A 15838-nucleotide genomic window follows, 5' to 3' on the forward strand; every position below is an offset into this window, starting at 1 on the left:
GTGTGTGTGTGTCTGTCTGTCTGTCTGTCTGTGTGTGTTTGTGTGTCAAAGAAGTAAAACTATGTGTGTTGATTAACAATTAGTTATGTGTTTGTTTTTAAATTGAATCAATATGTCTGTGTAAACTTGTCCTGGATCAAGGGATCGCAGATGTAGCTCGCAGGTCACTCGCAGGACGCTCGCAGGTCAATCGCAGGTCTCTCGCTCTCAACAACACCAGATCTCACAGCCAATCGATATCAATATCTGTAAATTAAATGAAACAGTTTGATTTAAACATTACTTGTCTTATAGAAAAAAAAACATTTAATTGAACAGAAAGTTACTGAAAGGATCCTGAATACACTTAGCTGAAGCAATTTTTTAGGTTTTAATTTTAAATAAGGTCTTTCTCTCTATAAAATGCTTAAGACACATCTTAGAGAGACACATCTTAAGAAAACCTTTTCCTCTCAAAATCATAATAAACCAGCAAACTGGCATCCTAATTACATTATTTGCTTCCTCATTACACAGAAAGTGGCTGACACAACATCTCACAGCTTAGCCATACCGGTGGACACAGACACACCCAACTAAATACATCAAACTATGGTTCATGCACACAGCAAAGGACACACACGCCCGCATGAAAAAAAAAAAAAAAATATTACAGTCATCAATATTGAATCAAATAATTTCCCTTTGTCACACAAGGAAGACCTTCTCTTACAATCATATTGGACCAACCACTGACACAGCTATGCCTATGACACAACTATTTGCTCTTTGAATGCACACAAAAGCCACACACACTCAACTGAACTGCATATATCAAAACACTTCCATGCAAATAAAACCTGATATAAACCTACACAAAAAAAAACACATGCAACTATTCATCATCAAAACAAATAACTTTCCTTTTTCACACAGCAAAAAAGTCTTCCTCTCAAAATGTTATTACACCACACACTAGCCCAACTATGACACTCTACACCTGCTTTTTGAATGCACACAAGCCACACACACTCAGCTCAACAACATATATCAAAAACTCAGTTCAATGCAAATAAAACCTTATATCAAACTACAAAAAAAGAAACACACACACACACACACACACTAGCAAAGCTATGACTGGTGTACATGCAAAGAGTAGATATAGCTCTGTCACAAAGCCACACACACTCAGCTCAAGTACATATTACAAACTCAGCTCTATGCAAATAAAACCTTTTATAAAACTACAAAAAAGCACACACACATGCAAAAACTCATCATCGAGTCCAATAATTTTCCCTTTTCACACAGCAAGAGAAAGTTTTCATCTCACAATCTGGTTGAACCGCACACACCCACACACACACACTAGCAAAGCTATGACTGGTGTACATTCAAAGAGCAGATATAGCTCTGTCAAAGCCACACACACTCAGCTCAAGTACATATCACTAACTCAGTTCCATGCAAATAAAACCTGATTTAAAACTACAAACACACAAACAAACAAACAAAAAAAAAACATGCATCTATCATCATCAAGTCCAATAATTTTCCTTTTCCACACAAGTTTTCCTCTCAAACCAAACACTAGCACAGCTTTGCCTATATCTGCTCTTTGAATGCACACAAGCCACACACACACTCAGCTCAACAACATATATCACAAAATAAGTTCTATGCAAATAAAACCTTGTAACCACACACACACACACACACACACACACACACACACACACACACACACACACACACACACAAGAGTGAAATAGTTTTCCTTTGTCACAGCAAGAAAAAGTTTGCCTCTCAAAATCTTATGGAACCACACACTAGCACCACTAGGCCTAAGACACAGCTTTTCTTTATATGGGCACAAAATGGCCGACACAATGTCTCCCACCTAAGCTACACAGAGCTAGGCCTATGACACAGCTTTTCTTTATATGGGCACAAAATGGCCGACACAATGTCTCCCAGCTAAGCTACACAGAGCTAGGCCTAAGACACAGCTTTTCTTTATATGCACACAAAATGGCTGACACAATGTCTCTCAGCTACACCTGCTCTTTGAATACACACACACACACACACAGGCCACACACTCTCAGCTCAACAACATATATCACAAACTCAGTTCAATGCAAATAAAACCTTATATCAAACTACAAAAAAAGAACACACACACACACACACACACACACACACACACAAACACACACCAAGTCAAATAATTTTCATTTGTCACAGCAAGAGAAAGTTTTCATCTCAAAATCTGGTTGAACCACACACACACACACACACATACACACACACACACACTAGCAGAGCTATGACTGGTGTACATTCAAAGAGCAGATATAGCTCTGTCACAAAGCCACACACACTCAGCTCAAGTACATATCACTAACTCAGTTCCATGCAAATAAAACCTGATTTAAAACTACAAACACACAAACAAAAAAAAAAAAAAAAAACATGCATCTATCATCATCAAGTCCAATAATTTTCCTTTTCCACACAACAACAAGTTTTCCTCTCAAACCAAACACTGGCACAGCTTTGCCTATATCTGCTCTTTGAATGCACACAAGCCACACACACACACACAGCTCAACAACATATATCACAAAATAAGTTCTATGCAAATAAAACCTTGTAACCACACACACACACACACACACACACACACACACACACGAGTGAAATAGTTTTCCTTTGTCACAGCAAGAAAAAGTTTGCCTCTCAAAATCTTATGGAACCACACACTAGCACAACTAGGCCTAAGACACAGCTTTTCTTTATATGGGCACAAAATGGCCGACACAATGTCTCCCAGCTAAGCTACACAGAGCTAGGCCTAAGACACAGCTTTTCTTTATATGGGCACAAAATGGCCGACACAATGTCTCCCAGCTAAGCTACACAGAGCTAGGCCTAAGACACAGCTTTTCTTTATATGGGCACAAAATGGCCGACACAATGTCTCCCAGCTAAGCTACACAGAGCTAGGCCTATGACACAGCTTTTCTTTATATGGGCACAAAATGGCCGACACAATGTCTCCCACCTAAGCTACACAGAGCTAGGCCTATGACACAGCTTTTCTTTATATGGGCACAAAATGGCCGACACAATGTCTCTCAGCAAAGCTACACAGAGCTAGGCCTATGACACAGCTTTTCTTTATATGGGCACAAAATGGCTGACACAATGTCTCTCAGCTACACCTGCTCTTTGAATACACACACACACACACACACACACACACACACACACACACACACACACACACACACACACACACTCTCAGCTCAACAACATATATCACAAACTCAGTTCAATGCAAATAAAACCTTATATCAAACTACAAAAAAAGAACACACACACACACACACACACACACACAAACACACACCAAGTCAAATAATTTTCATTTGTCACAGCAAGAGAAAGTTTTCATCTCAAAATCTGGTTGAACCACACACACACACACACACTAGCAGAGCTATGACTGGTGTACATTCAAAGAGCAGATATAGCTCTGTCACAAAGCCACACACACTCAGCTCAAGTACATATATCACAAACTCAGTTCCATGCAAATAAAACCTGATTTAAAACTACTAAAAAGCACACACACCTGCAACAACTCATTATCAAGTCCAATAATTTTCCTTTAACACACAACAAGAACAGGTTTTCCTCTCAAACCAAACACTAGCACAGCTTTGCATATGACACAGCAACACCTGCTCTTTGAATACACACAAAAGCCACACACACTCAGCGACATACATCATAAGCTTAGTTTCATGCAAATAAAACATGATAGCAAACTACAGAAAACACACACATAGCAGTTTTCATCATCAAGTCCAATAATTTCCCTTTTTCACACAGCAAGAGAAAGTTTTCATCTCAAAATCTGGTTGAACCACACACACACACACACACACACACGCAAAGCTATGACTGGTGTACATTCAAAGAGCAGATATAGCTCTGTCACAAAGCCACACACACTCAGCTCAAGCACATATCACAAACTCAGTTCCATGCAAATAAAACCTTATATCAAAATACACACACACACACACACAAAAAATGCAATTATTCATCATCAAGTCCAATAATTTTCCTTTTCCACACAAGAATAAGTTTTCCTCTCAAACCAAACACTAGCACAGCTTTGCCTATATCTGCTCTTTGAATGCACACAACCCACACACACACACAGCTCAACAACATATATCACAAACTCAGCTCCATGCAAATAAAACCTTATAACTACAAAAAAAATAAAAAAACACACACACACACACACACACACACACACACACACACACGAAATAATTTTCCTTTGTCACAGCAAGAAAAAGTTTGCCTCTCAAAATCTTATGGAACCACACACTAGCACAACTAGGCCTTTGACACAGCTATTCTTTATATGGGCACAAAATGGCTGACACAATGTCTCTCAGCTACACCTGCTCTTTGAATACACACACACACACACACACACACACACACACACACACACACACACACTCTCAGCTCAACAACATATATCACAAACTCAGTTCAATGCAAATAAAACCTTATATCAAACTACAAAAAAAGAACACACACACACACACACACACACACAAACACACACCAAGTCAAATAATTTTCATTTGTCACAGCAAGAGAAAGTTTTCATCTCAAAATCTGGTTGAACCACACACACACACACACTAGCAGAGCTATGACTGGTGTACATTCAAAGAGCAGATATAGCTCTGTCACAAAGCCACACACACTCAGCTAAAGCACATATTACAAACTCAGTTCCATGCAAATAAAACCTGATCTAAAACTACAAAAAAGCACACACACCTGCAACAACTCATCATCAAGTCCAATAATTTTCCCTCTTCACACAGCAAGAGAAAGTTTTCCTCTCAAACCAAACACTAGCACAGCTTTGCCTATGACACAGCAACACCTGCTCTTTGAATACACACAAAAGCCACACACACTCAGCAACATACATCATAAGCTTAGTTCCATGCAAATAAAACATGATAGCAAACTACAAAAAACACTCACATAGCAGTTTTCATCATCAAGTCCAATAATGTTCCCTCTTCACACAGCAAGAGAAAGTTTTCATCTCAAACCAAACACTAGCACAGCTTTGCCTATGACACAGCAACACCTGCTCTTTGAATGCACACAAAAGCCACACACACACTCAGCTCAACAACATATCACAAAATCACTTCTATGCAAATAAAACCTTGTAACTACAAACACACACACACACACACACACACACACACACACACACACACACACACAGTAGCAGAGCTATGACTGGTGTACATTCAAAGAGCAGATATAGCTCTGTCACACAGCCACACACACTCAGCTCAAGTACATATCACAAACTCAGTTCCATGCAAATAAAACCTGATTTAAAACTACTAAAAAGCACACACACCTGCAACAACTCATTATCAAGTCCAATAATTTTCCTTTAACACACAACAAGAACAGGTTTTCCTCTCAAACCAAACACTAGCACAGCTTTGCCTATGACACAGCAACACCTGCTCTTTGAATGCACACAAAAGCCACACACACTCAGCGACATACATCATAAGCTTAGTTTCATGCAAATAAAACATGATAGCAAACTACAGAAAACACACACATAGCAGTTTTCATCATCAAGTCCAATAATTTCCCTTTTTCACACAGCAAGAGAAAGTTTTCATCTCAAAATCTGGTTGAACCACACACACACACACACACACACGCAAAGCTATGACTGGTGTACATTCAAAGAGCAGATATAGCTCTGTCACAAAGCCACACACACTCAGCTCAAGTACATATCACAAACTCAGTTCCATGCAAATAAAACCTTATATCAAAATACACACACACACACACACACACAAAATGCAATTATTCATCATCAAGTCCAATAATTTTCCTTTTCCACACAAGAATAAGTTTTCCTCTCAAACCAAACACTAGCACAGCTTTGCCTATATCTGCTCTTTGAATGCACACAAGCCACACACACACACAGCTCAACAACATATATCACAAACTCAGCTCCATGCAAATAAAACCTTATAACTACAAAAAAAATAAAAACACACACACACACACACACACACACACACACACACACAAGTGAAATAGTTTTCCTTTGTCACAGCAAGAAAAAGTTTGCCTCTCAAAATCTTATGGAACCACACACTAGCATAACTAGGCCTATGACACAGCTTTTCTTTATATGGGCACAAAATGGCCGACACAATGTCTCTCAGCTAAGCTACACAGAGCTAGGCCTATGACACAGCTTTTCTTTATATGCACACAAAATGGCCGACACAATGTCTCTCAGCTAAGCTACACAGACCTAGGCCTATGACACAGCTTTTCTTTATATGGGCACAAAATGGCCGACACAATGTCTCTCAGCTACACCTGCTCTTTGAATACACACACACAGGCCACACACACTCAGCTCAACAACATCTCACAAACTCAGTTCCCTGCAAATAAAACCTTATATCAAAATACAAAAAAGGACACACACAAACACACACATGCATCAAGTCAAATAATTTTCATTTGTCACAGCAAGAGAAAGTTTTCATCTCAAAATCTGGTTGAACCACACACACACACACTAGCAGAGCTATGACTGGTGTACATTCAAAGAGCAGATATAGCTCTGTCACAAAGCCACACACACTCAGCTCAAGCACATATCACAAACTCAGTTCCATGCAAATAAAACCTTATATCAAAATACACACACACACACACACACACACACACACACAAAATGCAATTATTCATCATCAAGTCCAATAATTTTCCTTTTCCACACAAGAGTAAGTTTTCCTCTCAAACCAAACACTAGCACAGCTTTGCCTATATCTGCTCATTGAATGCACACAAGCCACACACACACTCAGCTCAACAACATATATCACAAACTCAGTTCCATGCAAATAAAACCTTGTAACTAAAAAAAAAAAAAAAAAAAAAAAAAAAAAATCAAACACAAGTGAAATAGTTTTCCTTTGTCACAGCAAGAAAAAGTTTGCCTCTCAAAATCTTATGGAACCACACACTAGCACAACTAGGCCTAAGACACAGCTTTTCTTTATATGCACACAAAATGGCCGACACAATGTCTCTCAGCTAAGCTAGCGGGCTAGCAAGGCTAGCGTTCCATTCAAATAAAACCTAATCTACTCGACTAAACACCATCAAAACACTTTAAAATTCATCACACGTCGACGGTAATGCCTTTTCTACAACTTAATAAATGTTTCAAGCCAACCACTTGTATCTCAGAAGTTAAGATGATCAAATAAAAGTTAGCTTTACATGTAAAGCTAAACGCCAGTAGGCCTCAGGCCTAGGTTAGCGCGCTAAGCTAGCGCTAGCTAGCGCTAGCTTAGCGCGCTAATCCAATCGACCAAATGCCATCAAAACACTTTAAAATTCATCTCACGTCGATGGTAATGCCTTTTCTATTTCTTAATAAATGTTTGAAGTCAACCACTTGTATCTCAGAAGTTAAGATTATCAAATAAAAGTTAGCTTTACATGTAAAGATAAACGCCAGTAGGCCTCAGGCCTAGGTTAGCGCGCTAAGCTAGCGCTAGCTAGCGCTAGCTTAGCGCGCTAATCCAATCGACCAAATACCATCAATAAACTTTAAAATTCATCTCACGTCGATGGTAATGCCTTGTCTATGTCCTAATAAATGTTTCAAGTCAATCACTTGTACCTCAGGAGTTGAGATTATCAAATACAGGTTAGCTTTGCATGTAAAGCTCGACGGCCCCTCCATCAAAACTCACCAAAAGCACAAGCAAACAGCACAATGCAAAGTACACAATCACTCTCTGAAATATAACATTTAAATTACCTGTGTTATCATCAACCATACCCTCATATCAGCACAGAGTTCACACAATAGGCTAACGTTAAGCTAACAGAGATGAAAACAGGTCTTACCTCTTAGTCTGTGAGAAGAAGTGGGGGGGAGGGACACAGACGCAGAGGGCTTTTATACGCAGCCCCCCCTGCGCCCCTCCCGATCTCTTTTTCAAATCAAAACAAGATGGATTACCATAGCATTGGTCATGTAAATACCTACTACATAATGTAATTGTAATTTAAAAAAAAAAAAACTAATAATAATTATTATTTAGTAACTATTATTTTGTTAATAATAATTGATAATAATATTGTTAATAATATATATTATATGATATTATATTATAGTTATTATACTCTATTATTATTATTATTATTATTATTATTATTATTATATATTACATTATGCCTGTCTGTGGATACTTCCTCTACCTCTTTTTTTACCATGGACTCTGGTGTGAAGAGGCAGACACTTGGCACTAATTAGGCCCCTGCTGTCTAAAGTAAAATACTGACAGCTTTCAAACCTACGCCGATGGAAAGAGGACAAAAATTCCTACAAAAATATGATATTTTGGTGTAGATTTGAACAAGTTTGTGGCTGCTGTGCAGACTTTTTTACCCTTTTTGACACTGGTGTGTTCTGTTCTGCACTCTGCCTGATCATGTGACTCACTCTAGCTGCTTGCACATTCCCCTATACATACCCATTATAAGCTCTCAGAGGGAGCAGAAAGCACACTCAAACTTAAATTGTCATAGCTCAAAAATGGTAAAAGATAGCAAAATCATGTAAATACAAGATTTATAGATCCAAGTCTTGTGACTCGTTTAAACCCTGAAAAAAGTCTGTAACTCAAACGATGTCCGAGCGGCGTTACTTCAAACGGGTGTGGGTTTTTATGGATTTCTCCATTGGATTGAATGTGGATTTCTCTGTCTGCCTGCATTTCGGTCTGATTATGACACAGCTGCCAGTACTCATGTATTAGCGCAGTAACATCGTGGCGGACCGGCACCGGTGCGAGGGCCGACCAACGCTGCTTGCAGCTTTAATGTTCTTTTTAGGCCCTCGCCCTCCAACGGAGAGAGGGTCTATTGTTTTTGTACCGTTTCTTCTTTTTCTTATTATTTATACGTCTAAATAACCTGTAATTTGACCCCCTGAACATGCTCAAAAACTCACCAAATTTGGCACGTACCCCAGGTCTGGCGAAAAATTCGATAAAATGGAAAAACGCACCCCCTAAGTGAAAAAATGGGCTCTCTAGCGCCACCTAGGCACACTAAATCGGCCGCTGCGGCCCACAGGAATGTGATAGAGAGACCAAACCAACGCCGAAACGTAGGTCTCATCAAGGCCGAGATTTCACGCGCTCGCCCCCCCGACCTAAAACCAACAGGAAGTCCGCAATTTGCCTTTCAAAGTAAAAGTCGGGCCCTGAAATTGCATGTTGAACAAAATCTATCTCCTCCGAGGCCGTAAATCTCAGCGGCTCGAAAAGCTAATAGATGAAAGAGGATACTGTGCTTAACAAAAGTTCTGAAGGGTTTATTATTAATTTGAACCGTTTGGGATTTATAAGCCGTCGAAGTCGGCAACGCCGACTTCGAGGGCGTCGTTTTTTCCATGGAGTTTGGCGTGAAGAGGCGCACACTTGGCGCTAATGAGGCCCCTGGCGTCTAAAGTAAACGTCGCACGGCTTCGAAACTTATGCCACACGAAAGAGGACGAAAATTCCTACAAAAATATGAAATTAATTTTTAAATTGGAACAAGTTTGTGGCCGCTGTGAAGACTTTTCGACCATTTTGGACCCTGGTGTCCTCTCCTCTGCACTCTGCCCTCTCATGTGACTCACTCTAGGCAACGGACAGTTCCGCAATACACACCCATTATAAACCGTCAGTGGGAGCAGAGAAAACAGTCAAACTTAAACTGCCATAATTCAAAAACAGTACAAGATAGCAAAATCATGTAAATACAAGATTTATAGAGCCGAGTCTTGTGCCTCGTTTAAACCTTGAATAAAGTCTGTAACTCATACGATGTCCGAGCGGCGTTACCTCAAAACGGGTGTGGGTTTGATCGATTTCTCTATTGGATTGAATGAGGATTTCTCTGTCTGCCTGCATTTTGGTCTGATCATGACACAGCTGCCAGTACTCATGTATTAGCGCAGTACTCATGTCACTCACACACTAGGACATCCTGGGCCTTTCAAAATAAAAGCCCAAAACTCTTTCCAACTGAAAGCACCGAAAAATACCCTTACAAATGGGAAAAATGGATGAATTGTCTGCACAAACATCGTGGCGGACCGGCACCGGTGCGAGGGCCGACCAACGCTGCTTGCAGCTTTAATTATTATTATTCCGCCCAAATAACCCTTAATTTGACCCCCTAAACATGCTCAAAAACTCACCAAATTTGGCACACACCCCAGGTCTGGCGAAAAATTCGATAAAATGGCAACTCGGACCCCCAGAGTGCAAAAATGGGCTCTCTAGCGCCACCTAGGCACACTAAATCGGCCACTGCGGCCCACAGGAATGTGATAGAAAGACCAAACCAGCGCCGAAACGTAGGTCTCATCAAGGCCGAGATTTCACGCGCTCGCCCCCCCGACCTAAAATCAACAGGAAGTCCGCAATTTGCCTTTCAAAGTAAAAGTCGGGCCCGAAATTGTGCGTTACACAAAAATTATCTCCTCCGAGGCCGTAAATCGTGGCGGCTCAAAAAGCTAATAGATGAAAGAGGATACAGTGCTGAACAAAAGTTGTTAAAGGTTTATTATTAATTCGAAGCGTTTGGGATTTATAAGCCCTCGAAGTCGGCAACGCCGACTTGGAGGGCGTCGTTTTTTCCATGGAGTTTGGCGTGAAGAGGCGCACACTTGGCACTAATTAGGCCCCTGGCGTCTAAAGTAAACGTCGCACGGCTTCGAAAATTATGCCACACGAAAGAGGACGAAAATTCCTACAAAAATATGAAATTAATTTTTAAATTGGAACAAGTTTGTGGCCGCGGTCAAGACTTTTCGACCATTTTGGACCCTGGCGTCCTCTCCTCTGCACTCTGCCCGGTCATGTGACTCACTCTAGGCAACTGACAGTTCCGCAATACACACCCATTATAAACTGTCAGCGGGAGCAGAGAAAACAGTCAAACTTAAACTGCCATAATTCAAAAACGGTAAAAGATAGCAAAATGGTGTTAATACAAGATTTATAGAGCCATGTCTTGTGCCTCGTTTAAAGTTCGAATCGGGTCTGTAACTCAAAGGATGTCCGAGCGGCGTTACCTCAAACATGGGTGGGTTTGATCGATTTCTCCATTGGATTGAATGTACATTTCTCTGTCTGCCTGCACTTTGGTCTGATCATGACACAGCTGCCAGTACTCATGTATTAGGGCAGTACTCATGTCACTCACACACTAGGACATCCTGGGCCTTTCAAAATAAAAGCCCAAAACTCTTTCCAACTGAAAGCACAGAAAAATACCCTTACAAATGGGAAAAATGGATAAATTGTCTGCACTTCAATGACACAAACATCATCACGGATCGTGGCGGACCGGCACCGGTGCGAGGGCCGACCAACGCTGCTTGCAGCTTTAATTAGGCCCTCGCCCTCCATCGGAGAGAGGGCCTATTGTTTCTGTACTGTTTTTTATTATTATTACGTCACTTTGACGCTTAATTTGACCCCCTAAACATGCTCAAAAACTCACCAAATTTGGCACGCACCCCAGGTCTGGCGAAAAATTCGATAAAATGGAAAAACGCACCCCCTAAGTGCAAAAATGGGCTCTCTAGCGCCACCTAGGCACACTAAATCAGCCGCTGCGGCCCACAGGAATGGGATAGAGAGACCAAACCAACGCCGAAACGTAGGTCTCATCAAGGCCCACAAAAAACATAGGGGACACCATTCACCTAAAACCAACAGGAAGTCCGCAATTTACCTTTCAAAGTAAGAGTCGGGCCCCGAAATTGCACGTTGAACAAAATTTATCTCCTCCGAGGCCGTAAATCGTGGCGGCTCCAAAAGCTAATAGATGAAAGAGGATACCGTGCTGAACAAAAGTTGTTAAAGGTTTATTATTAATTCGAACCGTTTGGGATTTATAAGCCCTCGAAGTCGGCAACGCCGACTTGGAGGGCGTCGTTTTTTCCATGGAGTTTGGTGTGAAGAGGCGCACACTTGGCGCTAATGAGGCCCCTGGCGTCTAAAGTAAACGTCGCACGGCTTCGAAAATTATGCCACACGAAAGAGGACGAAAATTCCTACAAAAATATGAATTTAATTTTTAAATTGGAACAAGTTTGTGGCCGCGGTCAAGACTTTTCCAACATTTTGGACCCTGGCGTCCTCTCCTCTGCACTCTGCCCGGTCATGTGACTCACTCTAGGCAACGGACAGTTCCGCAATACACACCCATTATAAACCGTCAGTGGGAGCAGAGAAAACAGTCAAACTAAAACTGCCATAACTCAAAAACGGTATGAGATAGCAAAATTGTGTAAATACAAGATTTATAGAGCCGAGTCTTGTGACTCGTTTAAACTTCGAATGGCGTCTGTAACTCAAACGATATCCGAGCGGCGTTACCTCAAAACGGGTGTGGGTTTGATCGATTTCTCTATTGGATTGAATGAGGATTTCTCTGTCTGCCTGCACTTTGGTCTGATTATGACACAGCTGGTCATGTATTAGTGCAGTACTCATGTCACTCACACACTAGGACATCCTCGGCCTTTCAAAATAAAAGCCCAAAACTCTTTCCAACTGAAAGCACCAAAAAATACCCTTACAAATGGGAAAAATTGATAAATTGTCTGCATAAACATCGTGGCGGACCGGCACCGGTGCGAGGGCCGACCAACGCTGCTTGCAGCTTTAATTAGGCCCTCGCCCTCCCTTAGGGAGAAGGGCCTATTGTTTTTGTACCGTTTATTCTTTTTTTTCTTTTTCCTATTATTACGCCTCTTTGACGCTTAATTTGACCCCCTAAACACGCTCAAAAACTCACCAAATTTGGCACGCACCTCCGGTTTGGCGAAAAATTCAATAAAATGGAAAAACGCACCCCCAAAGTGCAAAAATGGGCTCGCTAGCGCCACCTAGGCACAAAAAGGCACACGAAGGCGGCCGCTGCGGCCCACAGGAACGTGATAGAAAGACCAAACCAGCGCCGAAACGTAGGTCTCATCAAGGCCGAGATTTCACGCGCTCGCCCCCCCGACCTAAAATCAACAGGAAGTCTGCAATTTGCCTTTCAAAGTAAAAGTCGGGCCCCGAAATCGCGCGTTGAACAAAATTTATCTCCTCCTAGGCCGTAAATCGTGGCGGCTCAAAAAGCTTATAGATGAAAGAGGATACAGTGCTGAACAAAAGTTGCTAAAGGTTTATTATTAATTCGAACCGTTTGGGATTTATAAGCCCTCGAAGTCGGCAACGCCGACTTCGAGGGCATCGTTTTTTCCATGGAGTTTGGCGTGAAGAGGCACACACTTGCCGCTAATTAGGCCCCTGGCGTCTAAAGTAAACGTCGCACGGCTTCGAAAATTATGCCACACGAAAGAGGACAAAAATTCCTACAAAAATATGAAAATAATTTTTAAATTGGATCAAGTTTGTGGCCGCTGTGAAGACTTTTCGACCATTTTGGACCCTGGTGTCCTCTCCTCTGCACTCTGCCCGGTCATGTGACTCACTCTAGGTAACGGACAGTTCCGCAATACACACCCATTATAAACCGTCAGCGGGAGCAGAGAAAACAGTCAAACTAAAACTGCCATAACTCAAAAACGGTATAAGATAGCGAAATCGTGTAAATACAAGATTTATAGAGCCGAGTCTTGTGACTTGTTTAAAATTCGAATGGCGTCTGTAACTCAAACGATGTCCGAGCGGCGTGACCTCAAACAGGGGTGGGTTTCATCGATTCCTCCATTGGATTGAATGAGGATTTGACTGTCTGTCATTTTTGTCTGATCATGACGTCAGCTACGGCCAGCGGCAGCTGGCCGTAGCTGACTCATGTCTCAGAAACACACACACACACACACAGACACACATTCATGATTTCTCCATTGGATTAAATGAGGAGTCCACTGTCTGCTTGCATGTTGCTCTGATAATGACACAGCTGCCATTCCTCATGTCAAGCACACACTAGGAAGTCCTTGACCTTTCAAAATAAAAGCCCTCCATTGGATTGAATGAGGATTTGACTGTCTGTCATTATTGTCTGATCATGACACAGCAACACAGTGACACAGCGATATGAGTCAGTTACGGCCAGCGGCAGCTGGCCGTAACTGACTCATATCTCTCTCTCTCTCACACACACACACACACACACACACACACACACACACACACACACACACACACAGACACACATTCATGATTTCTCCATTGGATTGAATGAAGAGTCCACTGTCTGCTTGCATGTTGCTCTGATAATGACAGCTGCCATTACGCATGTCAAGCACACACTAGGAAGTCCTCGACCTTTCAAAATAAAAGCCCTCCATTGGATTGAATGAGGATTTGACTGTCTGTCATTATCGTCTGATCATGACAGCAACACAGCGACACAGCGATATTATATCTCTCTTCTCTCTCTCTCTCTCACAAACACACACACACACACACACACACACACACACACACACACTCATGATTTCTCCATTGGATTGAATGAGGACTCCACTGTCTGCTTGCATGTTGCTCTGATAATGACACAGCTGCCATTCCTCATGTCAAGCACACACTAGGAAGTCCTCGACCTTTCAAAATAAAAGCCCCCAACTCTTTCAAAATAAAAGCACCAGAAATACCTTAAAAATGAAAAAATGGACAAATTGCACATTCATGGCGTGGACACAGGGCGGGGATCATGTCTCACACACACACACACACACACACACACACAGTCACACACAGTCACACACACATGCACGATTTCTCCATTGGATTGAGTGAGGATTTCTTCCTGCAGTTTGGTCTGACCATGACACAGCTGCTAGTACTCATTTCACACCCACACACACAAACACACACACACATGCATGTGGGTTCGGTGGGGTGCGAGGGCTGTCCATTGCTGCTTGCAGCTTTTTTGTTTTTATTAATACGTCTAAATAACCGTTAATTTGACCCCCTAACCATGTTCAAAAACTCACCAAATTTGGCATGCACCCCAGGTCTGGCGAAAAATTCGATAAAATGGCAACTCAGACCCCCAAAGTGCAAAAATGGGCTCGCTGGCGTCACCTAGGCATACAAAGGCACACGAAGGCAGCCACTGCGGCCCACAGGAATGTGATAGAAAGACCAAACCAATGCTGAAACTTAGATCTCATCGAGCCCGACATCTAACACACACAAATACACACACAGAGGCATGAGTATCAAGGCCATAGCTGCCAGCGGCAAATACACACACACACACACACACACACCGAGGCCGTAGCTGCACACACATACACACACAAATACACACACACACACACACACACACTCAAAAACACACACACACACACAAACACACACAGGCACACACACACACACACACACACACACTTTGCCCAAACCATGTGGGTTATGCCTCTGACATTTTGGTAATAAAACCTCACACCTCTCAAATAACTGTTTACTTTTCAAAAATAGTCTTTAAAATGGTGACATTATGTCCTTCATCTTAACTCATCAATACTTTAAGAGGTTTTAAATTTGTTCATAAAAAAAGCAAAAAGCAAACATCAGGCAGGGTAACATGCAGCTGAGGGAATATTACACTCATGACTTACACATTATAAGCTCCTCTGTTGGTCATCTCTTCATTCTTGATAACATCAATGCTGGATAATTTACTCATGTTT

General features: G+C 41.7%; 1 protein-coding gene across 1 annotated transcript in view; it reads left to right on the forward strand.

Annotated features, from left to right (window-relative positions):
* The window catches only part of lipf (lipase, gastric), a 944109-nt gene that overhangs the window by 590087 nt on the left and 338184 nt on the right, over positions 1 to 15838 (forward strand). The gene's annotated exons all lie outside the window — the stretch shown is intronic.

The sequence above is a fragment of the Myripristis murdjan genome, chromosome 19 (genome assembly GCF_902150065.1).
Source record: "Myripristis murdjan chromosome 19, fMyrMur1.1, whole genome shotgun sequence".
NCBI classification, from domain to species: Eukaryota; Metazoa; Chordata; class Actinopteri; order Holocentriformes; family Holocentridae; genus Myripristis; species Myripristis murdjan.